This window comes from Triturus cristatus, chromosome 2_1, assembly GCF_964204655.1.
Source record: "Triturus cristatus chromosome 2_1, aTriCri1.1, whole genome shotgun sequence".
In the NCBI taxonomy this organism is placed as follows: Eukaryota; Metazoa; Chordata; class Amphibia; order Caudata; family Salamandridae; genus Triturus; species Triturus cristatus.
In genome coordinates, this window is record NC_140581.1 from 565,882,135 (window position 1) to 565,903,812 (window position 21,678).

The 21,678-nt window shown below is 42.7% G+C and overlaps 1 protein-coding gene across 7 annotated transcripts in view; it reads right to left on the minus strand.

Annotated features, from left to right (window-relative positions):
- Positions 1-21,678, minus strand: part of LYSMD3 (LysM domain containing 3) — a 117,472-nt gene that overhangs the window by 71,962 nt on the left and 23,832 nt on the right. For 4 of the 7 annotated variants that reach the window (XM_085632461.1, XM_085632465.1, XM_085632464.1 and 1 more), the window contains exon 2: positions 8,651-8,717. The gene's annotated coding sequence lies outside the window, so the exon portion shown is untranslated. Of the gene's footprint in view, positions 1-8,650; positions 8,718-11,604; positions 11,723-21,678 lie in introns of all 7 variants that reach the window. The other 3 variants (XM_085632462.1, XM_085632467.1, XM_085632466.1) reach the window with 1 other exon arrangement.

Below are 21,678 nucleotides of genomic sequence, written 5' to 3' on the forward strand. Positions count from 1 at the left end.
TTCCTTTCTCTTTCTCCCTCTTTCAAGCTCCTCATACCTTTGCTATTCTGCTCTTTCCCTCCATGTGATCCACTCCTTTCTCTCTTTCTACTTCTTTTCCTTCTTCCCTACACCCCTCTTCACCACTTCTTCTTTACCTCTTTTTTCCCCCTGTCTTTTTCCCCTCTTCTCCTGTCCATCCCTTCCTCTCTACTCACATATGCTTGTTAGCCTTCCTCCCGTCTACCAATCTCTTGCTACCACTCTACTCCTCACCACTCCACTCCACTCCACACCTCTCTACTACTTTACTCTACTCCTCTCTACTCCCCACCACTCTCACATCTCTACTACTCTACTCACTCCTCTCTACTCCTCACCACTCACCTCTCTACTCCTCACCACTCACCTCTCTACTCACCACCACTCTCACCTCTCTACTCCTCTCCTACTCTACTCACTCCTACTCTACTACTCTCTACTCACTCCTCCTCTACTCCTCTCTACTCACTCCTACTCTACCCCTCTCTACTCACTCCTACTCTTATCCGCTCTACTCCCTCCTACTCACCACTCTCTCCTACTCTACTCCTCACCACTCTCTCCTACTCTACCCTACACCACTCTCTCCTACCCTACCCCACTCTCTCCTACCCTACCCCACTCTCTCCTACCCTACCCCACTCTCTCCTACCCTACCCTACTCACTCCTCTCTACTCTCTCCTACCCTACTCATTCCTCTCCACTCCTCACAACTCTACCCTACTCTACTCTACTCTACCCTACCCTACTCTACCCTACTCTACTCACTCCTCTCTACCCCTCACCACTCTCTCCTACCCTACTCTACTCTACTCACTCCTCTCTACCCTACTCCTCACCACTCTCTCCTACCCTACTCTACTCCTCACCACTCTCCTACTCTACTCACTCGTCTCTACTCCTCACCACACTCTCCTACTCTACTCCTCACCACTCTCTCCTACTCTACTCACTCCTCTCTACTCCTCACCACTCTCTCCTACCCCACTCTCTCCTACCCTATTCTCACCTCTCTACTCCTCACCACTCTCTCCTACTCTACTCACTCCTCTCTACTCTACTCCTCACCACTCTCTCCTACGCTACCCTACTCACTCCTCTCTACTCTACTCTACTCCTCACCACTCTCCTCCTCTCTACTCTACTCCTCACCACTCTCTCCTACTCTACTCTACTCACAACTCTACTCCTCACCACTCTCTCCTACCCTACTCTCACCTCTCTACTCCTCACCACTCTCTCCTACCCTACTCTACTCCTCTCTACACCTCACCACTCTCTCCTACTCCACTCACTCCTCTCTACTCTACTCTACTCCTCACCACTCTCTCCTACTCTACTCACTCCTCTCTACTCTACTCTACTCCTCACCACTCTCTCCTATGCTACTCTACTCACTCCTCTCTACTCTACTCTTCACCACTCTCTCCTACTCTACTCACTCCTCTCTACTCTGCTCCTCACCACCCTCTCCTACTCTACTCACTCCTCACCACTTTCTTCTACTCTACTCACTCCTCTCTACTCCTCACCACTCTCTCCTACCCTACTCTCACCTCTCTACTCCCCTCTGCTCCTCACCACCCTCTGCTCCTCACCACCCTCTACCACTCGCTCTACGCACGCACGCGCGCACACACACACACACACACACACACACACACACGCACACACACACACACACATCTATATAAATACAAATATAAATGCATGCATACATATGCATGTTATGCACATGAAAGTTTGAAAAACACTAATAAAAGCAAAGCTAAAAAGCCACCTAATTACAAACAGAATTGCTTTAACTTAAACTACGCCAAGACCTATTGCATTTTCAATACTTGTTTTGCAATAGGGGGTGGTGGTGATACAAAATACATTAAAAGAGCTATCTCTGGCTGCTGAAAGAGAAAGGCAGCATTACAGATTACAACGAACGTGGGGCAGCAAAGCATTTCAGAACTGCATTTCATAAACACTGAAGCCACAGCAGGTCATAGCTTTAAAGGATACTCGAAGATATAAGAACAATACACCACTAGATGGCCACTGCTATACAGATGAGATCTTTGATTACTAGTGACACTGAGGGAATACAGATTCCAGCGTTACATAACCACTTGTAGCAGGATGGAATAAAGAAATGCACCTTCGAAATACAGCTTAAAAAAAAAGGCATAAATCTTATTGCAAAAGTCAGTGTTATTTTTTCTTGGCATGAATAAACAGAACACTTGAGCAAAACAAAACGTAGGGCTTTCAAGTGATCGGTTGATCGACATTAATCCACAATTATACGAGTTTAGGCCGAATAGATTAATATTGTTCAGTCATGCACTTATCAGTTATTTCCGGTTACATTTTCAAGTGGCAACAAGAAGCTTTTAAGGGAAGATATGGCTTCCTTGGAAGTTAAATTAGAGCTTACAAGTATTTACTCTTCAAAATCAAACAGCTTATAAGATTCAAGCCTAGAATGAAAATAAATGGAACGTTCTGTGTTCGGGAACCAACGTCTTCATAAAAATATGAAAAACAGTAAATGGCAAAGGTGGTGCAGAAAAGGGCTGTGGAACGATCCCATCCAAGCACAAGTTTTGAAGCAGCAGCAAGCAGCCTGCGGTACAGGCACACAGTGTCAGGCTTGTGCTCAGTGGTACAACAGATGCTGTGCGTAGGTATTTCGTTTTTAAAGACAATAAGTGTGTTTGTTACTTCATATACCAAACAGCACCACCTCACAAGGAGGAATATCAGCTGAAACACTTGATATCACCCCACATGCAAAACTCTGTTGCTGCTCGTAGAGGAGGGCGGTTATCTATGATTTTCCTCTGAGGAAGCTTTTCCTTCTGCAAGATGTCTGCAACATTAGTCATTAATGGGGTTCACCAGACACCTTCTACTCTGAACACAATACAACTAAATGTACCAAAGAACATTATCACAGTAAAAAAAAAAAAAGGCCTATTAGCACCACACACAATAATACCAAGAGTCTCTATTTGGGAAGGGGGCCACCAATTAAGAGAGCCCCAGCACACAATACAGGTTGAAGCACATTGCGGGGTGCTCCCATACAACTTGCCCAAATCCACATGGCTCTAACCCCAGTCCTTCACTGCTCCTTTAAAGAAAATGTTAGACCGGGCAGCCATAGAGTGGTCTTCCCTCAAGCCTTTGGCCATACTCCTCCATTTTTGCTGATCTTGTTTTTGTTGACCTTAGGACTTTGTGCACTTTATCATTGTTCATCATTGCTAAAGTGTATGTGTGCTCTGTCCTCAGCATTGTAAAATTGGATTACTTCCAATTTCCACATATAATTTACTTGCAAGTCCCTAGTAAAATGGCACTCCATGTACCCAGGGCCTGTAAATTAAATGCCACTGGTGGGCCTTCAGTACTTATAGTGCCACCCAAATAAGCAGGCTTTTAAACCTGGCTCAGGTCTATGATTGCAGGCTGTGTGCGCAGTTTAAACTGCCATTTTGACATGACAAAATAAACGTTTTGCCAGGCTTAAACCTTCCTTTTTAATACATCTAAGTCACCCCTAGGGTAGGCCCTAAATAGCCCAGAGGGTAGGGTGCAGTATATTTACTTGGACATGTACGTTTAAGTTTTACATGTTCTGGTAGTGAAAAACTTTTACATTCGTTTTTCACTACTGCAAGCCTGCCTCTCTCATAGGATAACATTGGGTTACCTAATTACATTTAATAAGTGATAACTTTCAACTTGGAGCAGATGGGAATCTTCAGTTTGCCGTCTAAAGAATTGTACTTTAGAACTCTCTTTAATGGTAAAGTCTGATTTCAAGTCAAAATTCTGAAAATGCCACTTTTAGAAAGTTGCAATGTTCGTGTCCCAAGCATGTGGTACCTGTAGCTTGTATTCTGGGAGACATAACTAGGTGTAGCTGGCAGTTGGTTGTTGTGTATTGCTCCTAGATAGGGAAACAAAGGAGAATAGGTGATGGCAGGATGGCCATCTCTGACTTTATGAGGGGGAGGAGCCGTCACCTATCACACTTGCACATCACAAAGGCTCTGCCTGAGCACACTCGCAAAGGGTTTGACACTAGTCTTTTGTGACCAGAGAAAAGCTGGGGCCAGGGCAGGGAGGCAGGAAACACAGTTTTGGGGTAGAATCTTCCTACTTCAAAGTAGGCACCAGCTATAAATAATGGACTCAAACCCAACCCTTCAGCCGCCTCTGGACCGGTGTAAGATTCAGACGGAACCAAGAACTGCTGCTACTCTGTTGCTCTTCTACCAGAGTGAAAGGATTGGAACTGCATCTTGATCCCAGGACCACAAGCTTGATTCAAAGGGCTAGCTGGGTGGCTCCCGCAAAGAGCACCAGAGAAAGAAAAGGCTCCAACCAGCTTGAACCCAGCACCTGGACTCGGTCTGCTGTAAGTCCTACCCCCACTAGTGATGCCATCCCAGCCCTGCACCCTTGAAAGTGGACTTGAGGTGCTCTGCCAGCCTAGCTGTGGTCCTGTAGGCAGACCGATGCAACGCATCTCCTCGCAGCTCCGACTTGGAATCGCTGCAGCGTGGAACATCCCAGACTCCAGATATTGCATTACAGCCCTGCAACTTCTTCAGAACCACCAGTGTGCAACGCATCTTCCGCACAGGATTTTGCATTGCAGCTTCTTTGAACCACTGGTGCGTGACATATTCTTGAGGAGAGACATCGCAATGTTCTGCAACTAGGATTTAAGGTACTTTGTTCAGCTAGGCTAACTTGGTCCCGGTATCCATCCCAGTGCTCCATTGAGTTCTGAACTTGAGACACTGTCCCGTTTCGGCATTGACCAGATAGCCACAGTTGGCGTTCTGTGCTCCTGGGCACTATTTTGACTTAAAAACGTTGAAATTGCATATTTTCGGTTCTATTGATTAGGTTGTTTGCTGTTCTGGTTTTAAATAACTTATAAAATGCTACTCTATTTTTCTACATTGGTGTGGGATTTTACTTTGTGGTTTCACTTTATTACTGTTTTAAGCACTGCGTAAATACTTTACACAGCGCCTTTAAGTTAAGCCTGACTGCTTTGTGCCAAGCTACCGGAGGGTTAATGGGGTTTGCTTTGACTTCACCCTGACTGGAGTTTAGGTTTCTGCTTTAGTAGGGTTTCACCCACCTCAACCAGTAAACCACCTTCCAGCAGAGTATAGGATACACCACTATTCAGTACTTAATAAATGAAGTATACGGGACCAAACCCATATGCCCAAAATTGGCACCTGGGTAGCAAGCAAACAGAACTAATTGTTCTGTGGGACTCTTTTGGCTCTAATTTTATAGCACCTTTCTACCACATTGTCATCAAAACTCAATTTTGTATTTTATACATAGATATAGTCAATTTTATATATTTAAAATAGTGCAGCAGGCACAGTGCTCAGTGCTGTACAAATTTAAATAGTGATGCATAGACATCAGATATACATTTTATATTTCTCTCTATGCATTAATAGTACAGTATAAGTTCATTAATTGCAGACTCCAATTTCTTTAGGGTAACAGGCAATCCCCGTCATAGATGTTTTGTCCCTATGTGTTCTTTAGCAGTGTCTCTTCAGGACATAAATATGCCATCTAGCTCATTACGTATTGAGTAGTATGTGGAGAAAGGCTATTTAGTGTATGCATCAGGCATAACTGTACTGATAACCCAAAGAATGGGAACAACATGACCTACATTGCCGCAGTGTGCATCCTGCATATGGAGAGGCGCCAATTGCTCTAAGATCTCTCCAGCTATGAAGAAATTAATGCATATAATTAGGTAAAGACCCACAAACTTATTATCTATACCCTCACAAAAGCATTGAAAAAGTCGGACACCCAGCATATGTATCCACTAAGAGCATCCTTATCTACAAAACACCAGTACGTACTGGATAACAGTATAGCTACTATACCACGTCCTGAAGAAGTGCTCCGGAGGACGGTTGTTATGCATCCAAGACCATTGGTGCTCGTCTCCTCTAACATTGGACAGTATATTTCACATGTCAACACTGGAGCCAGATAAGTTGCAGGACAGAGGGAGCATCACTAGTCAAACACTACACAGAGGCTATGTTGAAGTGGTACGTGCTAGAAGTAATGAAACTGGACTCCAGAGGCGGAAACATACTGTAACTATTGGCAACAAGAGAATGCAGTTGGATGGATCGACTGATATAACAATGTTTTTATCCAATAGTGGACTAGGTGACACTTAGAAAATGCATAGAAAACCACCTATCACATATACTTCAATGTATGTTTTGAACATTTTTTCAGTGAACAGGTCGAAATTCCTGATTGACCTCTAAGTCACTATCAATGGGGGTGTACTTAGATTACTCTAAAAGGAGAGTCTAATGAACCTTAAGCACAAAGACACACCCACTTCTACCTTCATGATGGTGGCCATGGTCAGCGGTCTAGAGGAGTAGAGTCTTCAGAAAGTCGACACTTAGTGCAATTCTCAGAAGCTGCAATGTTATCCTATGGAAGGCAAAGCAGTTGCGACATTCAGGTACAGTACAATGACTTACAGGACCAATCTCCAGGAGTTAAGGTGAGTGGTGGGCAAGGTCCAAGGCAGCATCAGCAGAACACCACCAGCGGCATTAGGGCGGTCGGGTGCAGGGGTGCAAAACAGTTGCATGGCCAATGTTACTCTATGGGGATCGGTCACAGTGTAAAGAGGCTGCAGGCTTTGGCTGATGTGGCCAGTCGGGCTGAACCAACAGGGGCGGCCATAAATAACGATGCTCAGGGATGTAGGGACACCTATGGTCCTCTTCTCCACGGCCTATGGGTGGAGAGATGTCCTTAGACATCGGATTTTACAACATATTCTGGACACTGATGAAAACGAGTTCCTCAGCTACATGATTGCTTCAGTGAAGATATGGATGTTTGGTATCAAACATCTTGTATTACTTAACACACACTGATTCCAGTTTTGGATTTGTTCAGAAGTGCCCCCTGAAAATGGCTTCCCTATTCATTTGCACTGGCAGTAATTTAATTGACCAGCACAGGGACATATCTGCACATGCCGGTATGCCCTTACATGCAATATTAAGCACTCTGTCATAGGGTATTAAGGCCTGCTGTAGGAGTGACTTACAAATACTACATGGAGTGTTAGGGGACAGTGTACACAGGATTGCTGTCATGTCGGGTTTTCAGCTTTTGTTTGCGCCGAAACACGCAGCCTGCAGTGGCAGCCTTAAATGTGTTTGGTGACGGGGTTCTTGTAGTGGCACAACTCTTGCTGTAGCCCTTAAGGATCCTCTTCAGTACCTCAGGACCTAGGTACCAAGGGTATCATTTACTAGGGACTTACAGAGCGTGCTAAAGGTATTGCCACATAGGGAACCATTTGTACAGTTTTTAGGAAAGAGATCTGAAACTGGGGACCTAGCTAGCAAGAACCCAGTGCACTTCCATTCTAAATCACATCAAATACCAGGAAAAAAGTGGGGGCGACCATGTCAAAAAGGGGTACTTTCCTACATGTTCTCTAACATTTGATGTTGGGTGCCCGTTGCAGACGCACTAAAGTGTGCTGCAGCTTATACAGACATAGGGAATTTGTTTGCCCTACTTTTGCGGACACCAGGAAAGACCATTTGTCATTGTGTCTTTAGTTTGCCTTTATTTCATGTCTCTTGGTCATGTGTGACAATTTAGGGAAATATACTGCCCCAATGTTAGAGATGATGAGCACCAATGGTCTTTGATGCAGGACACCCAACTTCCGGTGCACTCCTTCAGGACATGGTATAGTAGCTATACCCATTCCTGTTTTTTCCAGTGCATACTGGTATTTGTAGATAAGGGTGCTTCTAGGGTGCTTCTAGTGGATCCATATGCTGGGTTCCGGATTTTTTTCAATGCTTTTGTGAGGGTATAGCTTATCAGTTGTCGGCCTATACCTAAGTATTATTTACTTCATAGCTGGGGAGATCTTCCAACAGTTGCCACCACTCCATACGCAGGATGCGGATAGGTAGGTCAAGTTTTTCCCATTCTTTGGGTTATCACCATCAGGCCCTATACATACACTAAATAGCCTTTCTCCACATTATATCCAATAGGTAATGAGCCAGACAGCATTTTTATGTCCTGAAGAGACCCTGAGAAGATCACATAGGGACGAACCGTCAAAAATGTTGACAGGGATTGCCTGTTGCCCTAAATTAACTGGAGACAGCAATTAATTAACTCATAGCGTACAATTGCTGTATAGAGAAAAATATACAGGCCATCCCTGATGTATAAACGTATCACTGTTACATTTTGTGCACCACTGCACAAGAATCACTGTGCAGTCTGCACCAGTTTAATTCTATATAATGGACTATATCTATGTTGAAAATAAAAATGTAGTTTTGATAAAAACGTGTTAGGACACTGCTTCAAAATTAGAGACAAAAGAGTGCCACAGAACCATTAGTTCTGCAATTTATTCAGTACTTTATTCATGAGAGCAGGAAAGTAAATGTCATGTAAAGTATCATTCATTTATAAATGGCTGAATAGCTTACAACATCTGCGAGTAAGTATCAATAATATGTGGCTAGCAAAAGAGGAAGCAATACATACCACTTTTTTAAAGAAGGATTCGATGTTGAATTGCATGGTCCACTTGTGTCACCTCTGATTTTGTGACCTACAATTTCAAAAGAAATGTATACTTATGTTTAACAGTGAATTCTAAACATTTTCATTTACTGATAAGCAAAAAATTAACATCAGGCTACAGTATCAAAATAAATTGGATCACTAATTACCAGGGGCATCATTTCAGATCAAAATAAATATCAAGCATTGGAAAAACCAATACGTCTGGCCTTGGCAAGCCTGCAAAAATCTTTATTATTATGTTTGGGATACTTCAGCAACAGATATTAGAAGTGTAATAGTAACAAAAAACCAAAATACCTCCATCTAAAGTATGTTTGTTAAAAAAAAAAAAAAAAAATTAAAAAGACCCACTGCTAGAGAAAAAAAAAATGAAATTAGAGCTGCATTTGAATCAGTCCTGTTACTAAAGTTGACTACTTTTTCATAGATGTGAACTTGTGCATATGCAAATACACTCATTTATAGATTTATAGTGAAAATAAACAATGGCTGAAGCACTGCCCAATGCTGTGGGGGGGAAGAACCAAATGATAGACAAACAAAGAGACCAATGGATGGGATGCCCGTAAGTCCATCTACAGAGGATATATATATGACCTACTGGCAGTCGTCAGTATGTATAGTTATTAGGATGTAGTTTCCATAGGAAGAGCATTTTTTAAAATTTGTATATATAACTTTGGCGCGTTTGCCGAATTGCCGCAGAATGTTCAAAACTAGTATGACGCTCAATTCAGCTGCTGTCTTGAATGTTTCATGTAATCCATCAAGTGGGAGTTGAGAAAAGGGGGGGTGCAAATTTCCGTAGAACTTTAGACAAGGATACAGCCCGAACTGCTAAACGGAATTACACTAAATTTTGCAGGAAGGTAGATGTTGGTCCAGGGAAGTGCCTTTTTGTGATTTGGTGTAAATCCGTTCAGTACATGTGGAGTAATTTATAAAAAATCCAGTTGTACATATAGAGACACTGAGGATACGCGACCCCTTCCGAACCCGTGCTGAGATTTGATTGGCTGTGAACACTGGCACCCATCTTGGAACTCGGCCTGAGAAAGAGTATTTAAAAAGAAAAAAGAAATACCCTGACCCCCCCCCCCCCCCCCCAGGCCTTTTTTGGAGGGGGTGTGCCAAAAAAAAACCATATATATATATATTCACTTAAAAAACCATAGGTTTCACACATGTTATAGTTAGCTGGACATTTCAGTCGTAAAAAAACAATGAAATTCCCCCGTTATAGTTAGTGCAGGCAACTATAACTCACGCGACCGCAATCCTCTGCTGATGACTTTCTGAAAAATAAATATTTGTAATATATGTATAGCTAAAGATTAATGGAAGAAGACCTGGGTAAATAGGTGTCTAAATACAGTGATGTAATATCTGACGTCATCAGCAGAGGATTGCGGTCGCGTGAGTTATAGTTGCCTGCATTAACTATAACGGGGGAATTTCATTGTTTTTTTACGAGGGAACTGTCCAGCTAACTATAACGTGTGTGAAACCTATGGTTTTTTAAGTGAATTTGTACAGTTTTTTAAATGCCAAGTTATGTATTTATTAATATTTTTTTTTTCAGGTTTTTCCCCGTGTGCGCGCTGTGGGCGTGCCGTACGCGCTCGTTGCACGCTCCCCGCTGTTTTTCGTCAAAAAAATAAAGGTTTTTTTCACCCTTGGGGGTCCTTCAGTGACCCCCTGACAAAGGCTAGGGGGTCAGGAACTGTCCCACCCTGCCCCTTTTTCACGTTCTCCACCTTTGTTTTTCACTGCCTCAGACTGCGAGAGACAAAATGGCGGCCGACACTTCCTGATTTCGACCGATTAGAATGTTTACTGACATCTAACAACCAATCAGAATTGCGCTTGCGCAAGTCACCGTGCGCGCTTATAGATATATATGTACTTTTAACTGAACTTTTCTCAGGAACTACTGAACAGATTGACTTCAGATATTCAAAAGGCACATCCCTGACCTGAGGACTACCTCTCTGCCAAATTTCAAGTAATTCTGTTCAGCCGTTCGGGCTGTACCTTGGACTAAAGGTCCCTATGGAAAAATGCATGGGGAAAACGTGTTTTGGGACCCCCCTTTTTTCTCGGCCCCCGCTTGGCGAATCACCCCGAGACTTTCAGGGTAGGAGGGGAGCGGAGCGCCCCACCTATTTTGAAAAATTCGCGAGGATTCGTCAACCGGCGCCAAAGTTATTCAAAATAGAATTTTCAGATTTCCTATGGAAACACAGTCCTAACTATAACTATCTACTGGCGACCGCCAGTAGATTGTAGAATATATATATATATATATATATATATATATATATATATATATATATATATATATATATATGTATATGCCTTGACAAAGGCAAACGCCGAAACGCGTCGTCCTTTATACGCTAGTGCACAATAAAGTTCTTGTGCCGTTTCCTGGTGTGCTGTCCCATTACTTGTGAAATTCTTCACAGAATCTTGGATTTTCTATACACAAGGTGGCTGCTGCTGCTACCGACGGCACCAACGTCGCAGGCAAGGGGACTGCTCTGGCAGCAAGCTGACGATAAATATATGACAGGTGGATTTCAGCGCTTTAATTATCGGCCCGCAGGTGGGCCAGGTCCCTGGGGGCATTTATTAAATAAGGGGTGGGGGGGGAAGAGACACGGGCTAATGTCTTGCTTGCATAAGTTAATTAAAAAGAAAAATTTTCAAACACACATTTACACTTCATTCCAAACATTACTGTAGTCATTTCTCATACTATAAAATGCCAGTCAACAAACAGAACATACAAATCTGCTGCTTTAATTATGTGCGGTAGGGAGGAGAGGCTTTTGTGGCAGAGAGGCAATCATGTGCAAAGGTTTCCCAGAAGATAAAACTTGGCTGTTTTACTAAACCACACAAAATACCTTAACGTTGACTCCAAACAAGCCATTGTGAGACTTTTCTTCAGAAAATTTCTTATCGATTCCTGTGTGGTTCTATGATCTGTTAGGCAGGTTTCAATATAACATCTTCACCAGCAGCCTAGGTACAACATATATTTGTTAATCTACTCATTTTTCACAAAAGGGGTTAAAAGATGGGATTTGGAAAATTGAACATACAGATGTGACTTCATCAGGATTATACATGATTTTCCTTTTGAACACCGACATGAGAGAAACAGAAAAGCCATTCCTTTTTTAGGATCTTAATAAACGTTTCTTAATGGCACATGCTATCCAACTTTCCGCCAGTTGCAAATTTTAATCGCACAGCTGCATTGATTCAATAATGGGTATTCCACACCAAATATATTTTTTGTAGCTTACTAACCACCATTATAAATAAACAAATCATCTAAAACAAATAAATAGTCCAGTTGCTCCACATTTACGGAACATAAGGCAGGTTAGTCACAAGTGTCCTTTCCAATGCATCCATATTTACAGTTCAAGACATTTCTCTGTGCACCTCAAAAGAGTAAAATGAAAGTGGGCATGGAGAGACCACGTACCAATACCACTCTGCATATTGTTGTGTGCCTAATCCTCTCAAATGAGAGGTCAGGGCAGTGACAATCCTTTAAGTCACACCATGGCCTTTTGCTGACCTTGGAGGAGCAAGAAAAAAAGCTCCTGGAGGTGCGATAGCATGGTGGTTGGAGCAACATTGTTCCTGGACCAGGAGCCGCCGCTCAATGCCTGTAACGTCTTGAAGCAGGTGAGATGGCAGACACACATAGGACAGAAGAGAAATGTTGCAATAACTGAGGCGGGAAAGAATCACCCAGACTCAGGGACTCGGAGTCCCAATCTATTGAAGTGTACGAGAACGGGGTTGGGGAGATTGCCTTAAGAAAATGATGCAGCCTCATCCTAGGAGGGGCTGACCAGGGTGACCATTAGTGCTCCTGAAGCCTTGCAGCAAAAGCAGGTCTTATCGAAACAGACTATACAGCGGTGGAGGCCATAAAACTTACTGGAAATTTCAGACTGGAGACTTCCCTTGGGGCTAAATTGTAACAGAGAGATGGACTTAAGGCAAACGTTCAGGTAAAGAGCAATGTACCTCATTTTGATTGGAATTGGAATATGATAACAAGCAATCCTGGTTATCAAGAGAAAGTAGTTTAGGATTAACGAATACCTAAATCGAGCCTCACTGAAACATCTGGTTAAGCGGCTGCAATTAGGACCAGATCAGGGATGGAAGTTTGAGAGACTAACTTGCTAGGCGAACACAGGAGTATAGCTCTATACCCTGTACTTCCTACCTACCACACTCTGAATGAGTCGCAGACCGGGCAAAAAGAGGCAAAAAGACATTGGGGACCACTGTATACACATGACAGCAAAAATGTAAAACACTAATTAAAATCAGATTGTCGACAGCATGTTGAGGAAGAGGGATGACAGCCACCTGACTGAGGAGAACAGCACTCTCCTCTATAAATCAGTCTTCCACTCTTTACGTTAGTCTTGAAGCACGTGTTAGAGAAGTTCATAGGGTAATAGCAGAGGTAGTGGTCAACCATCAAGTAGTAGGAAGATCATCAGGTCTCACATTGAAGTCGGAAACAAAGGGAAATTTAGAGAGATAGAAAGGCACATTGAAAACTCTTCATAAGAAATCTGAAACGCTTGTGAACTGAGCAAGACAAGACAGTATGAGGGTACATAAAATCATGGATTGCATAAAACAGCTCTTTGCTCTGTTGTTGGCTCTTTAAGAAAGTAGAAGAAAAATTCATATTTAAAGGGTCTACACAGTGGGTTCCAGAAAACAAGGAAAGAACGGCTGATTCAGTGATATAGCTGCTAAAATGATGTCATGCCAGCAAAAACAGCTACTAATTAAAGCCGAGAAGAATAGTCCTGTCAACTTTCAAGGTGATAGTGTTTTGTTGCCGCAGGATCTTGTACAGGCAATTCTGGCTAAAAGCAGAAACGTTTGACCACCAAAAAAAAGACAATATACATTTCCACCGGGCTTTTCTCTGTAGACTCCAATTCCAAATGAAGGGACAGAATCACTTAATCACCAGTGTGAAAGATAGGATGGAAACTCAAGGAAAGGAAGCCATGCCTGACAGCACCACCGACATCTATCCAAATCCAGAACACGCCTCTGCAAGGGTATCAGAGACACAGATCTGGAAGCAATTTCAGTCAATCTTACACAAAAGGGTAAACAATATATTTGGTAATGCCTCCTCCATGTGCCCCTGTCTATGATGCAGCCTTTCTACGTGAGAAACCGAGGATGAAGAAAGCAACAGGAATATCCTGTTACAGAAGGGTCCCTGACATGTAACTATTGTGTTTAGCTTTTTTGTTTAATATTATTTTACTATTAGTTTGTGTTGTGGTTGTTTTTTGGAGGGCTTGAGGAGGGGAAGGGAAGAGAAAAAGGCGCACATAATGTTCAACTTGGGAAATAGGTCTAACTGGTAATTCCACACTAAAATTGAAGGTCGCGGATATGCAACTTTCAAAGCACTGGTGTCAGTGGAATGAACTCCCTGAATAAGAGAATGTGGGAGTACTCCACATTTCAGGAATATGAAACAAATCTCGGCAGAGGCGATTCTGAGAGGTTTAAAACTGTAAACACCGCACTATCACACCTGTATGCATGCTGGGGGGGGGGGGGGGGGGGAAATCAGGGGTAGTAATAATCTGTTGACCCCATTTAACCATAAAATGGAACCCAGGGACCCCATGGAATCATTACTAGAAGGTGAGGACACAGGCTAACGTAATGTTTCTGAATTGAACCACAAAACAATACACAAAAATAAAGAACCAAGTATTCAACCAAATACACAAATTATGAAATTGTACATTTAATTCATAAATATATTACAAAAACATCAAAATGAGGTCATATATTTCATTTAATGCCCTTGTAGTGCTCCCATGAATCACTGAGGAGATCCTCTACATTTTTTACCTAAAATTTCGAATTCCTTCACATTTATGCAACCTTTTAAATGTTTCACTTTATTCATATATGCACTTCAATCTGTTAATATTATTTATATTTCTAAGCAGTTGCAGACCCCCTGAGTAGGAGTTGTGGACCCCCAGGTTACCCCAGACCACAGGTTATGAACCACTGCAACAGACCAAAATGAAAGTCTTTTGAAACCTTCCGAGTAGCTCTTGCTATCAAATTGTAATGTCAAAATCCTTCGGATCACTCGTTGGGTTATTCCATTCATTTTATAAAACATCTGTAAGTCATTTGACACAGACCATGAAAAAAGTGTTCCAATATAAAGGACACAGAAGAGGTAACTGAATCCATGGGTAATGCAGATGTAGCAGTGCTATACAAACTGGGAAGGAACACTGGGGTGTGCTCATCATACAGACAACACCATTAAACGTAAACATTAGAATATACATGAAGGCATTAGCCAATAGGCATGCAATTGTGTTGCTGAATCTGATACATAAAGACCAATCAGGTTTCATCGGTGACAAAAGGATGAGAATATTAGGAGGGCGGTACACCTTGTAATCACATTTGAGACAGAAACTTCTCTAAACCAAATGGGTCCACAAAACTCCTACCACCCACACTCCTGACAAAACAACTACTCCACTTGTGTGGCTTGGCCTCCCACCGACAACAGAAGCAGATCAAAAGAAGATGATTAGATCCCAGCAGGTACCCACCATTTCTGTCACATAAATGCGAGGAAAAGGCATGATGTAAGATACACATAACTTGAACTATCCAAGTCTCCCCTGGGTGTCTAGTTTTTACAAATCTCTGGGTTTAGCAGGATTCCCTGCTTGCCGAATTAATCCAAGCCCAAACTGTGCAACAATTCAGAATGGCAAGCAAGAGAAAAATGGGATTTAGACCCACTGTGCTGGTTATGTCCAAACAAATCCCCATTTCCTCTTTCTTGCCATGGGATGTGGATGCTCTCTACCCTGGGGAGAGAAAGCTTGTTGGGACTTAAGGAGTGGGAGAGCAGCCCAATGCCTGGGCAGCCTGTCTTCATCCCATTTGTTTTTTCCTAAAACAAAAAGAAGAAAAAAAAAATGGAAATTTGTTTCCCTGGTGTGTACGGAAGTGGATCCTAGCTTGTGGACTGCCCTTTGAGGGCAATCACCAAGCAGTGATCCACAAGGGAGACAGCATGATTAAACCCCCTTTTTCAGCACTGCCTCGCCTGTAGATACTCTATAATCGGTGGCAGAGTTATGCCACTGGAACGGATCAAAAATGAAAGTGGATCACGCCATTAGTGCGGTTTGCTTTCACTTTGTCTTGCTGTGACATGAGCAAGCTGTGCACATTAATGTTACAGACAAATAAAAAAAAAAAAACTACATTCAAGATGTGATGGAGTCTTCTCCCTCGTGTGCCAACTTTGATTTTTTGAATTGGCTCTTATGAAAACAACTGAAGCATTATGTTTTGTGGCCGTCAACACTTTCCCGACGGCTGTTCTGTAAAGGTAATGTAGCTACCGGGGAACGTGTTGACGGCAGCACTTAAGTGGTTACGCAACTGATCCATGAAGGCATATATAGTCACCACAGAGTACACAAAGATAGGACAGTGGCGACAGAACAGTATGGGACTTTTTGGGCTTCCCACAATACCATGGCTGCTGAGACTGTATGCTGGCCAGGTTACCAGTACAAGCTTTAATATATGGAACTACAGAGAAATATCTTAACAAGTCAATGACATTCCCCTCCACATTGACTCCTATACATAGCAGAATATGAAAGAATAAACCATTTAAAAAATGGCAGGATCGAGTCTACGACAAATGAGGACAACTCAGCCCTATCAAACCTTGTGAAAAAGTATTTGATGCGACTGATCAGGAACAGTTTAGATACTACTATTTACGGCACTGGGCAACAAACCAGGCCATTAGGCTGCAGCGACCAGATCACTGACATCTTTTGACAACTGGTGGTTTCACTGTAATATATCTATCTATATAAATATATATATCACACGATTCAAGCTATACAAACATGCAACGTATATACGTTAGGAAGACCCAAGTCATGTTACTGTGACAGTTGGAAGAGAGGAGACAGCAGGATATCAGTTATGATAGTAGTAATAGTGCAACAGGTACTGGAGGGGCGTCTGTGCTTTTTGAATTATTGTGTGTAACCCATGGAGCTTTGTCTGATTCCAATTTAAAACTAACAATAAAATAATATTTTTCTTTAAAATTGTGGAAAGTAGACAGACGTTAAAGCATTCCTCTCAATGAACATGTAAATGACAATGCCATTACCGATCTGAACACCTTGTTTCAAGAACACTGGTTTGAGCTAGCATTTTCCCTAATGCAAAAACCTAGGTAGATGGCCAGTATTGTGCGTACATATTGTTAAAATGCACATTGGACTGAATTGGCACGAACAACCAGTACTGGCAGACTTCAGAAAGAGACTGAAGATCTGCCTCTCCCTTGGAAAAACAGAGCCCAGCTACCCCTAGGGATGACAGTGTTGCGCTTTACAAATGCTGTTGATTGATTGATTGCTTGCTTAACTACTTGGTTGGTAGTGAATTTGACAGGCCCCATAGACATCTGTCTTGGCGACAGACGCCCCAAGGTATATACACCCCTTCAGCTCCCAAGGAGCTTTATCAAAATTTCCTTCAAAACTACGAATTGAATGATGTTCAGCACAATCTAATTTTAGGTTCACTTACTTGGATGACCATCCCTGTGATGTCCCTTAAAACTAAAGAGATTAATGCAGTAGATGCTATTATGTTTATTTAATTGCCTAATTATGCTTTTCTGGTAATGTTTCATTTTATATCTGTATTATGGTCTGATGCAAAGCCAGTTCTGCAAAGGAGATTAATCAAAATAATAAGTCTGTAAAAAGAGTCTTCTGACATGCTAATTAACATTCACATGCCAGGAGACTGGCTGAAAATTAGAGGAGGCAGCAGGAGTAGGAAAGGTAGAATTATATAATTTTACTTGGGCGTGTTTCGTTTTTCGGTGGCTGCATCCGTCTGACGCATCAATGATCAAAGCCTAAGAGGATGAGGCACAAGGTTGGCTGTCACTCAGAATATGACTAACTTTCGCCGCAGATGGTACCCCTGCTTTCCAGGAGTCAGAATGTAGGAAGGACAACCTTACATTTTGAGAAAGAAAACAAACGTCTGAATATGGGAAAATAAATCCCTTTATCCCCCAAAAACTCCCTATGGGGATAAAAAGCCATAAAGAAGCTTCCTTTAGAAGCATGATGACAGAACCCCTGCAAGTAGAGCTCCCTTTTCTGTTTGCAACCTTTGGAAACGAAACAAAGTGCTGCTCCACCCAACGTTTTCTACAATGACTAAGAGCATAAGTGGAAAGCTTGGGTGGTAGATTAATCAGCCACCTTGTGGCAGTCAATGGGAAATATTTAACACGGGTGGCCCTCAGTTTTTCATTCTTATCATACAAAGAGCTTTAAAACGTGATCATTTATTGTGACAGACCGCCTGCACAAGCTTCAGGATCAGGGGATTGGAATGCTAGAACTGACAAGAGGGAGCCACTTGCAGCCAATGTAAACAAAGAAAGCACTAGTACATCGACTGCCAGTAGGAACAGTGATAGCAACCCCAAACATTTGGATCTAGCAATTCATGTCATCAAAGGATTTTGTTTCAACATTAGGATGGATAACTTTGCAATTGTGATTGCATTCATATAGCACTTACCACCGCTGCCGAGGCATTGAAACACTTTTCGGCAAGTAGCATGATACTCCGGAACCCAAAAAATATTAGTGGTGAATTAGTATATGGAAATATGAAATTAATTTGAGCAGTGGGCATGTCAGTCTGTCAGTTGGATAGAAGAGGGAAGAGTCTAGAAAGTGTTTATTTGGAGATCATAGCAATAGAAGGGGGTTTTGGATGAGTAAACGAGAGATAGAGGAGGGAAGACTCTCTAGAAGTGGATTAGGGAGAGAAATGAGATTGGTCTAGGAGGGATACATGCGGGAAGGGTTTAGAAAGGCTCGTTTGGGAGATCTGAATAGCAAAAGAGGTTTGAGATGATGCAAGATTCTAGAAAGGGATATTTTGGAGATCATAGTAGGGGAATTGGATTTCGGGTGAATCAGAGTGGAGGCAGAGGATATACTGTGAGAGGTATAGGGTTCGTTATATGGTAATGCATTGGAGAAGTAGTGGAATGAGGGTTGGGATGAGTCAGAGCAGAGGTACAGGATATATTGAGAGAGGTATAGGGTAAAATACAGGGTAATGCATTGGAGATGCTGAATTAGGAGCAAAGTAATAAATATAAAGATACATAAGTACACAGAAGGTATATATATAAGGAAGGTGATCTATGTAGATTTAGGTTGTATTCAATAAACTAAGAATTTTATGTGTTGCTGTACTTCAAGCTAATTTATTTGTTTTTAATTTTTTCCCTTTTTTCCTTTGAATAATTCAATAGTGAAGCAATAGTAGATAGTTAAGATAAAAATATACTTATTTATGCAGTGACCTATAAATAGCGGTGAACTTCGCCCCATTCGCAGAGTGCAGAAAACTCCACTTCGAGTAGTGCAGTGGAGTGTTTCCCCCTCGCTCGGAAACGGTAAGTACGCGTGCGCAAGCTGCCGCTTGGGTAAAATTTCTACTCGAGTGGCAGGAAGACCAGCGCGAACGGCAGTTCGCACTGCACTCCGCCACTTGTGGAACTTCGTGGAGTTTTTCTGTCACTTCGCGGAGTTCCGCGTAGCAAAACTCCACGAACAACGCCCAGGCCTGCCTATAAACCTGTTAAACATAGAACAATAAGTAATATGTACATTTGTTAAGCAGACCTAATGAATATCTGAATAGTTATAAACATAATTGCAAACGTTTATACAAGGGAATAGACATATACATGTATAGAATCCAAATAACTGCGCTTTTTTTTTGTAAACAGATTTTGTTGAGCGTTTGAGCAGACATTCATATTAGTCGGAGCAATGTAATACAATGTTTCTAGATGCGGTTATTCAGTCGCATGTTCCAATAAACTCCAGTGACATGTCCAAGGTAGAATGGCACATCGTGCCAGCAGCTCAAGTCCTCTACTCTCCACTGTCGCTTTAGCAAGGGCACTGCAAGCTACATTACATTCAATCCACCTAGTTCCCTTTGGTTTAAACTAAACATTTAATAACAAATAATTAACATTGCAATCTATCCCCGGTTACCCCCCGTTCCCACCCCCACACAACCCCCCAGGCATGTCGTGTGCACGCGGTCTCTTGTCTTCCTAATGCGGGGATGCATATCCATTTGCTTTGTTGGCTGTCATTATGAGCCCAGAGCTTGTATCTCATCATTCTGAGGAGTTACTACTGGTGCACATCTGCTCCCCTGTTCCTAAATGGTGGGATTCAACTTTCACCTACATAGGTTTCCAGTTAGGTCCTCTTCAACCTTGTTCTCTGGATTCCTCAATAATTCTACCAACGGTGCCCAGGCTCTAGCTGTCTCCAGCGTTCTTTCGCTCCCTGTTTTCTTGGCTATTCGCAACCTTACTTCCCCCTCACATTCTGCCCATGTTATGAATTCTTTTTTCCATCTGAGTATATTAGGGCCTCCTCTTGACTTCCAGTCACTGGTGATGCCTTTTTTTGCTAGTACCAGGCCAAGGTCCTGAAACTTAGTTGTCACCTTATTTTTAGCCGTATGGGGGAAACCAGTGTAGTAGACCATACTCAGCTGTTATTGCCCCCTCTTTGCAGGTCACATCTGCTAAAGTTGTAGCTACTACTTCCCCAAAATCCCCCAGGTTCGGGCAACTCCAAAACATGTGTAGGAATTCTGCTCCTTCTAGGTTGCAGCGTGGGCAAGCTGCTGTTCGTGTATTGAAATATTTAATAATTTTGTCCGGTGTGAGGTAGGCTCTGTGCAGCTCGAAGTGTACCGATTGAAATCTTGCATTTCTGCTGTTCTTCCATGCCTTTTCCACTAACTCCCCCATGCTTTCTCAGCAATTGGTTCGCCCAAGTCTTTATCCCATTTCTGATGCAATTTACTCAAGGGAGGGAGTGTCTCATACGGGAGTTGCCTGTAGAGACAGGTGATCGCCTTGAAGGTTCCAGCTGCAGTTACTATATACTGACACCCCACCAACGCCTGTGGTTCCTCCCTTCAGTGTTTGCAAATCACTGCTGTGAAGGCAGTGTGCAAAAGGAAATCTCCCCCAGGTATATCATCTCTCTCACTAAAATCATTAAATGGGATCAGGTTCCCCTAGTCATATAAATTCCCCAGTGAGGACACTACTAACTCTCCCCAGGCCTCCAAACTGCGCCAGTCTTCTCCATGAGGTAGTGCCTCACACATAATCAGTGGGATCTCTGGGGAATAAGGGCACTTAGTTTTAGACCTTCGCAAGCTCCTGTTCCAACACTTACGTGCGGTTTTCAATTATGTGGTCATTTCTCGATCCTGAATAGGGAGTCTCAGCATTACTCTTGACAGCAGCTTCAGACTTGGCGTTGTGTTTCCCTGTGCTACTGTCCCTCTTAGTCTGCTCGCCACCCACTTCGTAAGCCACTGTAGTTGTACTGCGAGGTAATGGTACTCAAAGTCAGGTACCGCCAGACCGCCCTCTGCTCTCAGCCTCATAAGTATGTTAGGCCCCGGACTTGTCCCTTTCAGAGTGAGCTCGGACCAAATAATTCTTATACTCGAAGCAACGTAGCCTCTCTACCTGCTCAGCTACTGCTTCTTTGGGTGTCAAGAGCTCCTCCTGCTTATCTCTCCTTTCCGATCTTTCTTTCTCTAGGTCCAGAATTCTTTGCCCGGCCACCAGTGTGTCCTTCGTAAGCACCTTTCGTACTCCCACCACTTCCGAGATGCAACGCCCTCATATTACGGTCTTAAAGCCGTCCCAATCTATTAGATATCCCTGTGCCGTCATTCTCTATGAAATATTGCTTGATAGCGGTGCGCATTGTCGCTTACAAGAC